This window comes from Ictidomys tridecemlineatus, chromosome 4, assembly GCF_052094955.1.
Source record: "Ictidomys tridecemlineatus isolate mIctTri1 chromosome 4, mIctTri1.hap1, whole genome shotgun sequence".
NCBI lineage: Eukaryota > Metazoa > Chordata > Mammalia > Rodentia > Sciuridae > Ictidomys > Ictidomys tridecemlineatus.
In genome coordinates, this window is record NC_135480.1 from 165,689,842 (window position 1) to 165,706,716 (window position 16,875).

Consider the following 16,875-nt stretch of genomic DNA (forward strand, 5'->3'; position numbering starts at 1 on the left):
CATTACTTTGTCTAATAATTCTTTCTTTTACTATATTTCAAATTTGACTTCTGTTTGAAACATATTCTCTGATCCTAGATCATGGTTTCTCCATGTTACAATGATAATTGTCATCTAGTTCCCTCCTTTGGGTGATGGGCAGTTTGACTCTACTCCTAGATTATGAATTTCTGAGGATGCAACTACATTTCACTAATTTAAATCATAGAATGTGGTAGAGGTAACTGTATATTTATAGGATTAGTACACTCATGAATGGAGACACCACATTGAAAATTGAGATTTGTTCATTTGCAGCATAGCTTCCATTGCAAATTTACCATTAAGTATGATTTCTCCATATTAGTCAGGGTTCTCCAGAAAAAAAGAACCAACAGTAAATTTAGCCAACTATCTATATATCTATTTATCTCTACTTACCTTTAAATCTATGCATCTATTTCTATATCTAAACCTATATTTACATATAAACTCTATAAAGATTTTGTTTTTAAAAGAAATAACTCACACAATTATGGAGACTGTTAGTCCAAAATAAGTAGAGAAGGAGGTAGGTTAAAAATTCAGTGACAAGCTATTGTGGCAATATTGGGTTCAAAATCTGCAGAATGGAAACTCACACAATGTTTCAATGTTGCAGCCTTGAGATAGAATTAATTCTTCTTCCAGAAACCTCTGTCTTTGCTTTTAAGGCCTTTGACTCCTTGTATGAACCTCATCCAAATCACAAAATAATATGCTTTATTCAAAATCTGCTAATTTATGTGATAATCACAACTAAAACATTCATATAAGAGTCTACATTGATGCTTGACCAAACAACTGAGTACCACAGGCTAGCAAAGTTGACATATATAATTAATCACCACAAGTTTTTGTATCTTGTATCTTCTGTTCTTTCATCTATGTGGATTTTATTTATGACTTTAAACAGGTGGTACAGGAATAGGTTTTTGCACTGTGTGTTAAAATGATAGAATGCTCTCTTCCACTGAAGTCTCTGATTCTAAGCTATTTTTTTTTCCATCATTCCTGGTGCTGGCTACATAGTTAAACATCTTTCTGATTATATACATGTTGATAATATATTTTTTAAGATGGGAGCTGTGCCCTACTGGACGCAATCAGAGGTGGTTTCTGTGCTTGGAAAACATCCATATTGGACAAATACAGGCATTCTATGCTAAATTATTCTTGAGAGTAGAGGTACAGGGTCTAAATGCTGAAAGCACATAACACTTAGAAAACAGGAATCAAGGTGTGTTAACAGCAATAAAATAGTAACAGGTAACATTTATTATGCTTTTAATGTACCATCATATCAAAGCATCCTAAGTGCTACCCAGAACTATATAATTTTCACTGAAACAATCACAGAAAGTTAATATTAACTTCTCCACTGAACAAAGGATATAATAAAAGTTTAAATTATTTTAAAAGTTACATATAGTACAACTTGAATTTATGATATCAATTAGGCATTGCCATAAGAATGCTGAATAATACAGAATTCCAGCATGTGTGGATTTGATACCATGGCCAGTAACACTTTTCTTTCCAATACACAACTATGTAGTTTGGCCAGGTATATCTGCTTCAAGTTCTGACTCCTCACTGAGATCAGGCTCAGATCTCCTTTATGTGCAGAGCCCAGACTGAAAGGGCAGTGACAACATTTTCCAGGAAGATGCCAATCTCAATTCCCAAGTATATTTTAACCTTCTTGTTTTGTCATATGTGGTATGTGAAATCATGAAAAATTCTACATAACATATACTCAGTTTGGTCAGAGAGAAAGCTTACTAACTGGGAGCCTAGAGGTCATCTGGCAGATTACACTTGAAGTTAACTCAGAGTCAGGTTGAAAGTAACATTAACCTTTCACCCAGCTAATGCTTCAAGCTGCCTGCAGCCATAATAGCAAGTCGTGCAATTTGTCCAGAATCTGCATCCAGAGACTATTGTTGACCAATTAGCTATGAACAAATGGGTTTTACCACTTGTCTGAACCAATCATAATTATTTTAAAACAACTTGTGACTTTTTCAATCCTAGTCTTTTGTTCTCTCTCTGAAATATACTTTCAGTTTTACTGAAATCTACCTACTGAATAGCAATTCCTAAGGCTCTAAATAATGCTCTTTTGTATTTTTTAGCATCAATACTGGTTTTTAGTTGACAGGTTATCTCATTGGTTGAAGAAAATCACATGGTCAGGCTCAAAGACAAGATCTTTACAGTCATATGGTAAAGGTTGTACATGGCAGAGAGTAAATTTAATAAAAAATGATGTGTTTTTATGCCATTAAGATTCATTCAGTGCCTTCCAACCTAGGAAATATACTAATGAATTTACATATTCAATTTCTTCATTCACTACAACATATCAATAAGATAACTAGAATACTTTCATTTATAAATCTGGGAGTTAGATATGTTTATCAAGGCTACAAGCCAACAAATAATATGTTTTCATATACTAAGCTCTATTGAAGACACAATTGTAGTCAATAATAATTTATATTCAAACTTCTTTGAAAAGTCTTCTCATTTAAGTAATGTTTAGTTGATCTTATTTCAATATTTGGTACTTTTAAACTTTGGGTGCCTACATAAAAAATAAGGTTAATAAGATTACACTTAAGAATATAATTTGTTAGAAACAAGTTACTCCCCTTCTAAGCAAAGTTCAAGGCCTGATAATATGAAAAGTTAATATATTGAATTAGAAGTTTGAATTTAGGAAATCCTTAAATAGCTGTGAAATAGCAGACAGCTTATTTAATGCTATATTACTACTTTGACAATTTTTTTTTCTTTTTAGTATTACCAAAATTAGTTCTCGAATTGGAATAATTTTGCAATGACAGATATTTTATTGCAGTCCTGATTTAGATTTTCTTCTGAAATAGATTTCCTTCTAACAATCTTTTTTTCAATATTTATTTTTTAATTGTAATTGAACTCAATACCTTTATTTATTTTTATGTGGTCTTAGGATGGAACCCAGGGCCTCACAAGTGTTGTACCTCTGAGCTACAACCCCAGCCCTGCTTCTGACAATCTTAAATTATACAGATTGTTAGAATTATTTACATAAAACTGCATTTGTAATTTTACTAATAAAGCCATGTTGATTTTTATAGTCTTTTTATTGTTTCTCTTTATCAGTTTCTCCCTACCATCCATAAGCCATTTGTATTTTCAATTCTGTTTAAGGAGCACTTAAATATACTTGTTAGAATCGGGAAGAAATTTTAGGGAATTATTTAGCTTTTACTCTAGCCAGGATCTCACCTGTCTCAATAGTGGTATTTGCAAGGATAAAGAGATCTTCATGATGGGTATTGATTAGGAGAGCAGAAGTTTTCATTTTCTTGCCTTCCACACATTTTACTCCTTTTATGCCTTCTTTCCTCCTCTAATCAAGGATCTGGCAAAAATGTGGCTGGATTCTGGATGATGGAAACACACTCGAATAAAGTAGCTCATAGATCTTTGTACATCCTTCATGAAACAAAGGACATATGGAAAGATCATTATTTTTCCTGTTGATAAGTATAACAGAAACAATTGCCACTGAACATTTAATATGTGTTCGGCACTATCATAAGAACTAAACTCCTATTTTATTTAAAACTCACCACAGCCCTGAGGTAGACATTTTTACTCTCAGTTTATAAAGATTTAGTAAATTTTGCTAAAAACTTAGCATATCAAGCAGACAGCAAAGAAGGATTTTATTACAGGCCTTCTGACTCCCAGTGAAGACAGATTTAAAGATAGGTAGTTAGTGTAATTAGGTAAATATGGAGTCCAATCTGAGCCTGGGAACTACACCTGGGTGATTGAAATGTCCCCAAGGCCAGGCCCATTCTAAAGAACTGTTAATGAATAGAGCAGCTCCCAGCTAATAGGGAAGTGCTGATCAAATCACCCTAGGCTCTTTCTGCCTGGATCACTCCTCCCCCGCCCACCCTATCAGCCCACCTGTTTTCCACCATTTGGCTTTCCCACCTACATCCTCAACCACATTCAGAGTAGAGAGAAATAAGCAAGATAAAGGACAAAAACATAGGAGGACAAGAGAAGACCTTAGATATAAAAAGGATAAACCCTCCCCATCCCATGGATTCCTTCCCCTTTCTCCTGGGGTAGGAGTCTTCTCTGCTATTCTTTAATAAAGACTTTTACTTCCCACTTGCCTCAGCCTGCTTCTCTGGTGTTATAGTTCAGGATTTGGGGCCACTGGTAACCAGCGGTATCACTAGGTTTATACTTTCTCAATCTTTATGCTTTGTCCTTAGATAATGCACAAAGTGACACAGGATCCATCTGGAAGAAAACCTCACCCAAAGACAAGGAACTTGGAGAGGAAACAACTAGGTGAAGACCTCATGGAAAAGAAGGTATACTTAGATTTGTTGAAGAGCCAGCATGGTGCAGTGGGTACATTTAACACCTCTAGAGGCAGGCTGCTTATCTTCTATCCCCATTTCACCATTTGCTTATACAGGTTTCTATCTCTTAGAATCTTAATTTAAATGTCCTAATCTATTAAATAAGAACACAGGTACCTGCCTCACACTATTTCCTTGACTGATTAATGTGATATTTACTCTGAAGTATTTGGAACATAATTTGGTGTTCAATAAATGGTAGAAACATTACTGAAGTTTAATTATGAATTGGTATATAAAAGGCTAGAGAAGAAAGGAGGTGGATGGAGAGAATGTTACAGGCAGAAGGATTTGCTCTTTCTCCGCCCCTTATGTTTTTATAAGCCATCTATAAAAAGGAGGAAATAAATTGAACTTACATTAAAGAATAAATAGTTGTGATTTCATATGAGATGAAAAACGTGCATTTATCTAAATTTTAGAAAATCAAGAGTACAGAGGGACTTATAAAAAGTAAGATCTGTCCTCTGAAGCTCTGTGAGATGTGTCTTCTGACTACAGGGTGAAGATGTGATTTGTAGCAAAATTTTTTTCCTCTATGAATGACTAAGATATGGATTTCACATGAAGACTATGCTGCTGAAAAGGCTAACATCTATGTAGATGAACAATAAAATTAATCCATTGACAGTTTGTGAAGAAAGGGTATGAATTTTGTAATTAGATCACATAGCATCTTAATTTCATCACTCCGTATCAACTGTGTCCTTGAATAAGTGACTCATCTTCTTTCTTTCACTTTATTGTATTAGCCATTAATTATATGAAATATATGCACAAATATCAATATAAAACTTATATCTACATTTTGAAAACAAATTAGCCAAGCATTGGAAAATATTTACTAACCATTTAGTGGAAAGTAACTGCCTGTCCCTCCACTTTGCTGTTCTCTCCTTCCAACCCTTTCCCCAGATGTAATTCTGCTATCCTGTATTTCTACCATATAGGTCTGGATTCCATGGCATTGCAGTATGGTTTTGCCTTGCTTCAGTAACAATCATATTGACTTATTACTCTATGGCTTGTTTCTTCTGCTCAATATTATGTTTGCAGGTGTGGTCTCTGTTGATTTGTAGCTTTAAGTCATTTATTTTCAATGTTATACAGCATTCAATAGAATAAAAAAACACAATTTATTATTCATTTAATCTCTTATCCACAAACAATTCTCCCCATCTCTACTCCCCAGTCTGAATCTCTATTAATTAAACAACTTGCTATGAAGATTCCTACATATATCACCCAACATGCAGATATATACCTAACTGTAAATGTGCTGGTAACATAGTGTGCATTCTTTAGTTAATTGCTGTTGTACCAATCAGCAATGGTATTTGGTATTTCTAGCATTTCAAAATTTTTATTCTCAGTCATAATTTTTTTTTGCCAATATGATAGGGTTAGTAGTCATATCAGATAAAGGTTTTGAGTTAGATCTTCCTGATTATTACAACTTGGTGATCTTATATACCTATTAACCATATAAGTCTCTCCTTTGTGAAGTTTCTATTCAAGACTTCAAACTGAAGTTATTTTAATTGGTTCCGGGTACTACATTACTGTTGATTTTATATGCTGGAAATGTGCCATCTCAGTATGCAGTTGTGTTATTTCACTTATTAATAGTAATCTACTGAGGCCCTGAAATTCTTAATTTGAATGTAGTTGAGAAAATCTTGTCTACTCCAAAGCTATAAATTTTTTTTTCTATATTATCTTCTAAAAATTATGTAATTCTTCCTAATTCTTCAATCCACCATGAAAGAGTTTCTGTACAGTATGGAATCAGAATATATGTTACTGGAATAAGTGCTACTCAAATCTCCTTGATTGGGAAGCATAATCTGAGACATTGGCTCAAGGACACTCCATTGTCTTAGACAAACTTTTAAAAAGCAGAACTGCAATCAGAAACTTTCTCAAGGGCAGGGACTGTGGCTCAGGGGCAGAGCACTTGCCTGGCATATATGAGTCACTAGGATTGAGCCTCAGCACCACATAAAAATAAATAAATAAAATACAAGGACTGTGTCCATCTACAACTAAAAAAAAAAAAATTAAAAAAGAAAAAGATAGTCTTTCTCCCTTGCTCTGCCTTCCTTCCACATCCTTCCTAGAATGAGACTTGACTTAGTGTTTTATATCTTTCCCCATTTTTCTTGTCTTATTCTCCCTTTAAACAGATATTTTCTCCAGTAAACCTTTTGCATGGCTAATCTTGTTTCTTTGATGATCCATTTTATTTTTACATATATATTTTTTCCCTATAGGTATCCAGTTGTTCCTACATCTGAGCTTCAGTTTTGTTTTCTATAAAATTTTATGTATCTTCCTAATGTTTGCTCCATTGTTGAGAGAGCTAAATCATAAAGTTTAAAAATATTATCTGCTATTAATTAATTTCATTCCTCAGGTTATCCCTTATCAAAATGTAGAAGAATTGTAATTCACCTTTCATGAACAGAATCTACTGTTGGGTGGGCTCTGCAATAAGGTACTCTACCTTTGGGCAAGCTGCTTGATTTTCTTGATCCTCTCCTTCACCATTTACAAAGCTAAGAAGAGATAATCTGCTCTACCTAGTTAGTTTTAGCTAATTAGGTATTGTACTTAACATTTTTTTCTAATTTGAAGCTAACAAATTAGTTGAAGTGTATAAACATTTTAAAGATTGTAAAGAAATATAAATTTGAGGGCTAGACATTAGCAATTTGAAACTCTAATAATTATGAGCTGGTGCTTTACAACTTGCTTATATCTTGTCCACCCATTCCATAGTTTCAGAATGCTAAGTTTAAATAAATTATTTGCAAGTGAATATTTCTTAATGCTGAGTAATCATAATTCACATGCACATACATACACAAATACAGAGAGATTCGTATAATAAATATTTCTTAACTCCACATCGAAAACTTTGATTAGCATTTACTAACCTATGCATTAACCCTTTGAATTTATGAGTTCTATAATGATCAGAGCAAAACCAAATATGTAAAATGTAGTTTTAACTCTCTTGTATTCAGATAGTCCCTTTTGTTGATAGTATACCATATATTATGTGATAGCTGCAAACTTTGAAAAATGACATCAAATATTCACACTGAATATAACCACATTTAAAACATTTAGGTATTGTCTAGAATAAAAATAAAACATATGAAAGAGAACTTTGTTTTCTGACAATTACAGATATTACCTCAACTTTCAAAGAGGCAATTCAAAATTTATTTATGATTTAATTTTAACTCCTTCATTACATTTAATGTCATCTTGTTCATCTTTGACATTTTTATGTATCTTAATATATTTCCATATCAAATTCCATTTCTGCAGATATTACTTCTCAATACAATCTCCATGTAAACACAAAGCAAAGGTTTCCAATATTTATTTACTATATTCAGGCCACCATTTGCCTATTTCAAAAATATTTGACAATTTTTCAGTATAGCCAAATAATATATGAAGTTCCATAATGATTAGTATAATAGAATTCTACCAATTTATGATTGCAGGTTTATATGTGTATCATTGATTATCAGGTAACTATACATTTTTACTTATAGAAGACAAATGAAAAATGACCAAAAAGGCCATATACAATAATTTTTAGAACCCAGTATAACCATTGTGATGGTATCTATAAGAAGTTGTAAGCCTCACTTCTTCTCTACTAAAAGGTATTTTAATCTAGGATACATCATGGTAAAAAAGTTCAATTAGAAAATATAATTTAACTGATATTTGCCCCATAGAAGAAAACTGATAAAAGAAATAAGGAAATCATAAAACATTTATATATTATATATATTTATTTATATATAAATGTTTTATTTATATATAAATGTTTTATTTATATATAAATGTTTTATTTATATGTAAATGTTTTATATACATTTATATATATAAATGTATATAAATATATATATGTATATATATAATTTTAAAACATACACAAAGCATTATAATTGCCTTATAAAATTAAAGATACTGGGCAATATCCTCTTAATTCATTCCCTAGATTCACAGATGTTAACAAATTTATTCCAGGAAGAATCTGCACTTGCTTCTTAAATAAAAGGTCCTGTGATTAAACAAGTTAAGTCCATGCTTTTCTCAGCAATGTCAATCACTTAAAAAAAATAATATTTATCACTGCAGAGATTCTCAGCACTCTGAGGTAACACATGGAATCTGCAATAGGAAGCACAGATTAACAGTGGTTTCCAAACATGTATGACTATAAAACCCAGTTTTCCCTCAGAAATTTTTATAGAACATGCATTGGCATATGCTAATCTAGGCATTAAGTACATTTTGAATTTAGTGATAGGAGAGATAACTCTTGGTAAAAAGGTGGGAACTTTTTTTACATAATTAGTAATTATATAATGGTTTGGATCAAGGAGCAGGAATGAAGGAAGAAAACAGCATTCTAGGAAACAGTTTCAAAAAGCATAATAAGATCAATAGGCTCATTAAACCATGAGGGAAAGGAAACAGTTGACATTATGTTTGCATCTAGAGAATGTAGACAGTTTCTAGATTCTCTGATAATTGGAAAAGAAGATTGGATTTCAACTTTAATTCTGACTATATCTACTTAAATCTTTATTCCTTCTGGGATAGCATTTCATGATTATTGTGAAGTAAGAATCTGATTTCATTTTCTTACTATAAGAATAAACAGTTCTCTCTCAACACTGTATACTGATATGATCTATTTGCCATTTGGGGGTAATACCAGTTTTATCATAAATCATGTCCATAAATGTATTTCTGTGTTTTTTATTTTGTTTTCTTTGGGCTTATTCATCTTTAGATTAATACCTCACAATATAATTTCCAAAGGTTAGAGCAAGTCCATTTACATCGATCATCTGATCGTCTTCAAGAGCATGCTCTGTAATTTTGTAGAGTTTTAAAAACAAAAACAAAGCAAATAAACAAAAATTGAACTTTTATTGAGTTTACATTGAATCTATTGATTAATATGGCAATACTAGACATCATTTTGATACTAAATCTTTCAATACTTTAGCATGGTATATCTTGCTATGTGTATACTTAATACCTTTCAATAAAACTATAATGTCTTACAAATAATCTTGCCTGTGATATTTAAAATTATTCCATTACATTTTAATATTTGCTATTTAAAATAGAATACTTAAAATAAATACATTTTAGATTGCTTTTGCTGGTATATACACATTCAATGATTCTGTACATAAATTTACTATTCAGCAAATTTGCTAAAATATATACACATATCTATTAATTACAATAATCACAAATTTATTTTAGTTTTCTTCATATTATACTCTGTTAAAAGTCATAATTTTTGCCTATTCAGCATAATAGTCACTGGTGGCTGTGATCTTTTTACCTGTGAATATGATGCTTGTTGCTATTAGGTTAAAATTGTCCCTTTCTATTATTCTTCATTTACTAAAAACTTTCTTAATAGTTGTTACTAATTTTTTTTCCACAGCTTTGTATATAATAAGATTAGACAACTATATTAATGGGTAAATTGTTTATTTTCAAAAGTTAAAACAAATTTATTTTCTGGAATGGATTTAATTTATTAAAATATAATTTAAAAACTTTCATAATTAAGTTTATTATAGTTTAGGATTTTTATATATGATTCTAATTTGTATTTTTATTTGTGAAAATCCTCCTGGGCAAAGCAGAATATTGATTTTTAATATATATATGAGAGAGATAATCCATCAAATCAAGAGTACTTCTCTAAGCAGAGAGGTATCTTGGTATGAGACAGTATACATACAAACTCATTTAATTAATGTCTCAATAAAACAATGAACTAAATTCTATGAGGATTTAAATGAAGAAAGCAAAAATTGCTCCCTGAAACCCTATGAAAACTATCCTTCTGGGAAGATCCAAGTGGAGTTTTGAATTATGATTAGTAATCTACTAGGAATAGAAGAAGCAGGGAGACACTGAAGCAGAGAAACCAGAATCCCAAATGCATATTTCTTTTCTCTCCCTTTTCAATGAAACATTTTCAGGAGCAATTTTTATTTATTTGTTTGTTACCAGGGGTTGAACCTAGGGCCATTTACACTGAACAATATCATATATATATATATATAATTTAGAGAAAGCATCTCACTGAGTTGCTTATGGACTCACTAAGTTGCTGAGGTTGGCTTTCAACTTTTGATCCTTCTGCCTTAGGCTGACAAGTCACTGGGATCTCAGATATGTAAGACTGTGCCTGGTTGGAGCAATATTCTTGAAGCTAGTGTTGGGATAAGATTGTCATTCTTATCCTCTTAGTTTTCACTACTCTTTACATAGTTACTTGTATGTTAATTCCATGTTTAGCTCATTCATACTGTCTTCTGGAGATCCTACCCTAATGTGAAAATATAAACCTCAGTGTTGTGACTTCTAATTTAGGGATACCATTTTATCCTGACTATTGGAGTCAGGCAAAGACCAGAAGCACAATTACAGCAAGAAAAACAAAATCTGCAATATTATATGTGATTTATTTGATGGAGAATAATGAAATAGTGGTTGGAGTGGAGAATTAGTGATTCGGTTCAGCTGTGTGTTTTGTACACAGATTGGCAGTTAAGAACTTACCATAATTTGCACACAGAAGGCTAGGATGAAACAGAGGCTCACACAGGAGACTGTCAAATGAAAGGTAGGATCTTAATGAATACATCATGCCAAGCCCATGGTATGTGATATCCTTAGGAGAAAAGTACTGGAGTTGTGGGGATGGCTGGGGAGAAGGTGCATGGCATAGTCCACAGAAGCAAGGGAAAAATGACAGCTTGAATAATCAAAACAATTCTGAATGGATGCATGTTCCTATTATGAGCATATGTTTCCGAATATGAGCGAGATGAGGCATGAATCTGCTGTTTTCAGGATCATCGTTCTTTCCCCATGAGACTTTCATAAGGAAAATATCTTATTGGCTGAGTCTAGTGAGTCTAGAATTAGACAAGGAGTTATGTGTGTGTGTTGTTGTTTTGCTTTTTTACACCACTACAGCAAAACAAAGACAACAATGATATGTTTGATATGTTCTAATATGTACTAACACTGGAGCAAGAAAAGTTTTTTTGAGAGCATGTATATGTACTGTGCTAAATGTAATGAATTGTGAAATGGTTGAGGAAAATGTTGATATTAAAAATTTCTCTTTTTTTTTCAAGTAAGTATTCAGAAACTCATACAAAGATGGTACTTCTCTATATTCACACAAACTTACAGTGAGGGAAAGGCAAGGGAAATGTTGTGGGGAAGGTCATTCAGAAAACACACCAAGTCCTAGTTTTGTCCAAATTGAAGAGTCTTTATTTAGCCGGCCAGCCAGCAACTGCTCCCTACAGGACCCATAACTGTCTCTGCAAGGAATAGTCCTGAGCCTGAGCATTTTAGGATGTTTAAAGGCAAAAACCACACCTGGGTTGAAGTAGCTGCAAGGAAGCAGGAACAGAGGCTGAATTGGGCAGTTAGTGAGACAATGCAATGGGTACATTGGTATTTCCCAAGGAACATCCCAGGTTGGCATAGCAGCAAGCAAGAAGGGAAGCAGGTCAAAATGACGGTAGTTCAGTACAGGTTAGAGAATGGTTACTAATGTCTAGGCAATGGAACTCTGACAAGGTACATTGTCCAAGAAAAATGGAAACCAAAGAGAACAATTTTACATTGTATAAGAACTGCTATTTGTGTTGCCAAGTATGTTATGCTGGGTTACTATTAAGGGTACAGAGGTGGGGCTTTCCCATGGGAGAAGCATTTCTTACATGATATGGACTCTCAGGGTAAAATGGAATCTGTTTGGACATTGTCCATACAGCCTGGCCCATAAAGGAAATAGGACCAGAAGCACAATTACACCAGTACTACCAAGTTAATAATGGGTAGACATGCTTGTGGCCCAGCCGGGAGATCATGATATGTTTTCTGCTGAGTGATTTCCAGATTTTGGATAGAAGGAAATCCAGAAGTGAGCACAAAAAATGAAAGAGCGCATTGAGAATATTCCCTGATTCTTTCTATCCACAGCTTAGCCTATGCCACACAGACACCAACCAAGACAACTTAATGCTGATAGGCTGTTTTAGTGTCATGGGTTTGGCCAGTGGATAAATATATAATTAGTGGCAAGGATGTTCACAGTGGCCTGGGATAAGAAATACTGGGATATGTTTCTGCGCAATCTGTTTGCTCTTTATCTGCTGCCTCTCAGGTGTATGTGATCACATTTTTCTTAGTTTATAGAGTTTTTTTTTTTTTTTCTTTTGGGGTCTGGCTTATTTAACTTAGAATAATGTCTTCAATCTTCATCCATACTACAGAATATCCTGGTTTTAGTCTGAATAGTATTATATTATGTGTATCTTTTAGTCAGCTTTTTCACTGCTGTGACTAAAGAACCCAACCAGCACAATTTTGGAAGAAAGTTTGTTTGAAGGCTCAAGGTTTCAGAGGCCTTAGTCCTGAAGAAGGCCAGCTCTATTCCTTGGGGCTTGAGATGAGGCTGTACATGATGGTGGAGTGTGTGACAGAGGGAAATGGCTGACATCATGGTGACCAGGAGGCAGAGAGAGAGGTTCCACCCTCCAGATACAAATATATACACCAAAGCCACAGCTTAATTCCCACCATTCCAGCCACACACTACCACTTAAGTTACCACTCAGTTAATCCCTATCAGGAGATTAAATCACTAATTGAGTTAAGACTCTGACACCCCAATCTTTTCTCCTCTAAGCCTCTCACATTATGTTACACATGAGTTTTGGGGGAACACCTCACAGCCCTACATAATGTATATGCCACATTTTCTTTATGCATTCTTCCACTGGTGGCACTTAGTTAATTTCAATGTCTTGGATATTTGAACAGTGCTACAAAACTTGGGGTGCTAATATATCTCTAAGATACTGATTTCATTCTTTAGGAAAAAATATTCAGAAGTGGAATTGCTGGATAATGTGATAGCTCAATTTTGATTTTTTAAAGGATCTTCATATTGGTGCATTTTAGCAACTGTACCAAATTCTGCCAATTGTGTGAAAGGGTTATAATTTCTTCACATCGTCACAAACCCGTGTCAATTTTTTGTATCATAACCATCCTGACAAGTGTGAGGTACTATGGTTTTGATAACTAGTGATTTTAGGAACTTTTCATATGCTTCTTGGCCATTCCTATATCATCTTCAGAGAAATATCTTTTTAAGGTATTAGCATATTTTTATTTTTATTTATTTCTTATTTATTTTTAATTTTTTGATATAGAGATTTAACCAGGGGACACTTTACTACTAAGCTATATCCCTAGGTCTTTTTAATTGTTTTTCTGGTTGGTTTTTTTTTTTTTTTTTTTGAGAAAGGATCTTCCTAAGTAGCTTAGGGCCTCATAAGTTGCTGAGGCTGGACATGAATTTGCAATCCTCCTGCCTCAGCTTCCTGAGCCCTTAGTCTATTTTTAAAATAAAGTTATTTATTTATTTTAATTTATTTTAATTTTTTATGTGTTCTAATTAGTTATGCATGACAGAAGAATGTATTTTGAAACATCATAATGGAGTATAAATTCTCATTCTTATGTAAGTACATGGTGTAGAATTGCACAGGTTATATAATTATATATGGATAATAATGTATGATTCATTCTACCATCATTACTACTCCCATATTCCCTCCCCTACCTTCATTCTCCTCTATCTAATACAAAGTATCTCTATTTTCCCCCACCTTTATTGTGAATTAGCATCCACATATCAGAGAAAACATTTGGACTTTGATTCTTTGGAATTGGCTTATTTTACCCACCATCATTTTCTCCAGTTCCATCCATTTATTGGCAAATTCCATCGGTTCATTCTTCTTTAAGGCTAAGTAATATTCCATTGTGTATATATACACATTTTCATTATCCATTCATTTGTTGAAGGGCACATAGGTTCGTTCCATAGTTTAGCTATTGTGAATGGAGCTGGTATAAACATAGATGTGTTTGCATCACTGTAGAATGCTGATTTTAAGTCCTTTGGGTATAAATTTAGGAGTGGGATGACTGGGTCAAATGGTGGTTCTAGTCCAAGTTTTTTTAAAGAAATATTCATACTGCTTTCCATAGTAGTTGCACTAATTTGCAGTCTCACCACCAATGCATGAGAGTACCTTTTCCCCACATTCTGCCAACATTTATTGTTTCTTGCATTCTTGATAATTGCCATTCTGATTGGCGTGAGATGAAATCTCTGTGTAGTTTTGAGTTACATTTCTCTGATTGCTAGAGATGTTGAACATTTTTTCACATATTTGTTGATTGATATTATTTCTTTTTCTATGAAGTGTCTGTTTAGTTCCTTAGCCCATTTGTTGATTGAGTTATTTGGTTTTTTTGGTGATGAGTTTTTTGGGTTCCTTATATATCCTAGAGATTAAGACTCTACCTGAGGTGCATGTGGTAAAGATTTTCTCCCATTACGTTGGCTCTCTCTTTGTGTTTTTATTATTTCCTTTGCTATGAAGAAGCTTTTCAGTTTGAATCCATTTCATTTATTGACTCTTTATTTTACTTCTTGCGCTTTAGGAGTCATATTAAGGACGTCAGCTCCTAAGCTGACATGGTGAGAATTTGGTCCTACTTTTTCTTCAGTTAGGTATAGGATCTCTGGTCTAATTTCTAGGTTTTTGATCCTCTTTTGAGTTGAGTTTTGCACATGGTGAGATACAGGGGTTTATTTTTATTTTACTCCAGCTTTTCCAGCACCATTTGTTGAAGAGACTATCTTTTCCCCAATGTTTGTTTTTGTGCTTTTGTCTAATATGAGATAACTGTGTGTATGTGAGTTTGACTCTGTGTCTTTATTCTGTGACATTGGTCTACATGTCTATTTTGGTGCTGATACCATGCCATTTTTGTTATTATAGCTCTGTAGTTTAAGGTTTGATATTTTGATGTCTCCTGCTTTACTCTTCTTGCTAAGGATTGCTTTGAATATTCTTGGTTTATTATTTTTCCAAATAAATTTCATGATCGCTCTTCCTATTTCTATGAGGAATGTTTTTGGGATTTTAATTGGAGTTGCATTAAATTGTATAATGCTTTTAGTACTATGGCCATTTTGACAATATTAATTCCTTCTATCCAAGAGCATGGGAGATCTTTCCATCTTCTAAGGTCTTCTTTAATTTCTTTCTTTAGTGTTCTGTAGTTTTCATTGTACTTTTTTCATGCAATGACTTTTAACTCTTTTGTTAGATTGATTACCAATATTTCATTTTTTAAGGCTATTGTGAATGGGGTAGATTTCTTAATTTTACTTTCAGTGGACAGGAATGCATTTTATGTATGTGTATAAATTTGATAAAACCTGATAGTCTGCTGAATTCATTTATTAGGTATAGAAGTTTTCAGGTGAAATTTTTTGGATCTTCTAAATATAGAATCATATCATCAGCAAATAGTGATATTTTGAGTTCTTCTTTTCCTATTGGCATCTCTTTAATTTCTTTAGGCTGTCTAATTGCTGTGGCTAGAGTTTCTAGGACTATGTTAAATAGAAGTGGTAAAAGAGAGGGTGTCCTGTATTCTTTCAGTTTTTAGATGAATTGCTTTCAATTTTTCTCTATTTAGAATGATATTGGCCTTGGGTGTAACATAGATAGCTTTTATAATGTTGAGGTATGTTTCTATTATCTTGTTTTTCTAGTGTTTTGAACATGAAAGTGTACTGTATTTTGTCAAATACTTTTTCTACATCTATTTAAATAAGAATATGGCTCTTCTCTTTAACTCTATTGATGTGATCAGTTGCATTTATTGATTTCCATATTTTGAACCAAACTTGCATCCTTGGAATGAACCCCATGTGACCGAAGTCCAGTATCTTTTAAATATGTTTTTGTATGCAATTTGCCAGAATTTTATTGAGAATTTTGCATCTATATTCATCAGCTTTATAGGTGTGAAGTCTTCTTTCCTGGATGTGCCTTTGGCTAATTTTGGTATCAGGGTGTTATTAGCCTCACAGAATGAGTTTGGTAGGGTTCCCTTCATTTCTATTTTATGGAATAATTTGAGGAGGATTGGTTTTAATTCTTCTTTAAAGGTACTGTAGAACTTGGGAGAGAATCCGTGTAGTCCTGTGCTTTTCTTAATTAGTAGGCTTTTGATGACGTCTTCTATTTCATTGCTTGAAATTGATCTGTTTAAATTACTTTTGTCCTTCTTCAGTTAGGGTAGGTGATTTGTCTCTAGAAATTTGTTGATAACTTAGAAATTTTTTTATTTTCTTGGAGTATAAATTTTAAAAATAGTTTCTGATTATCTTTTATATTTTACTAGTATCCACTCTGATATTTCCCTTTTCATCACAGATTTTAGTAAT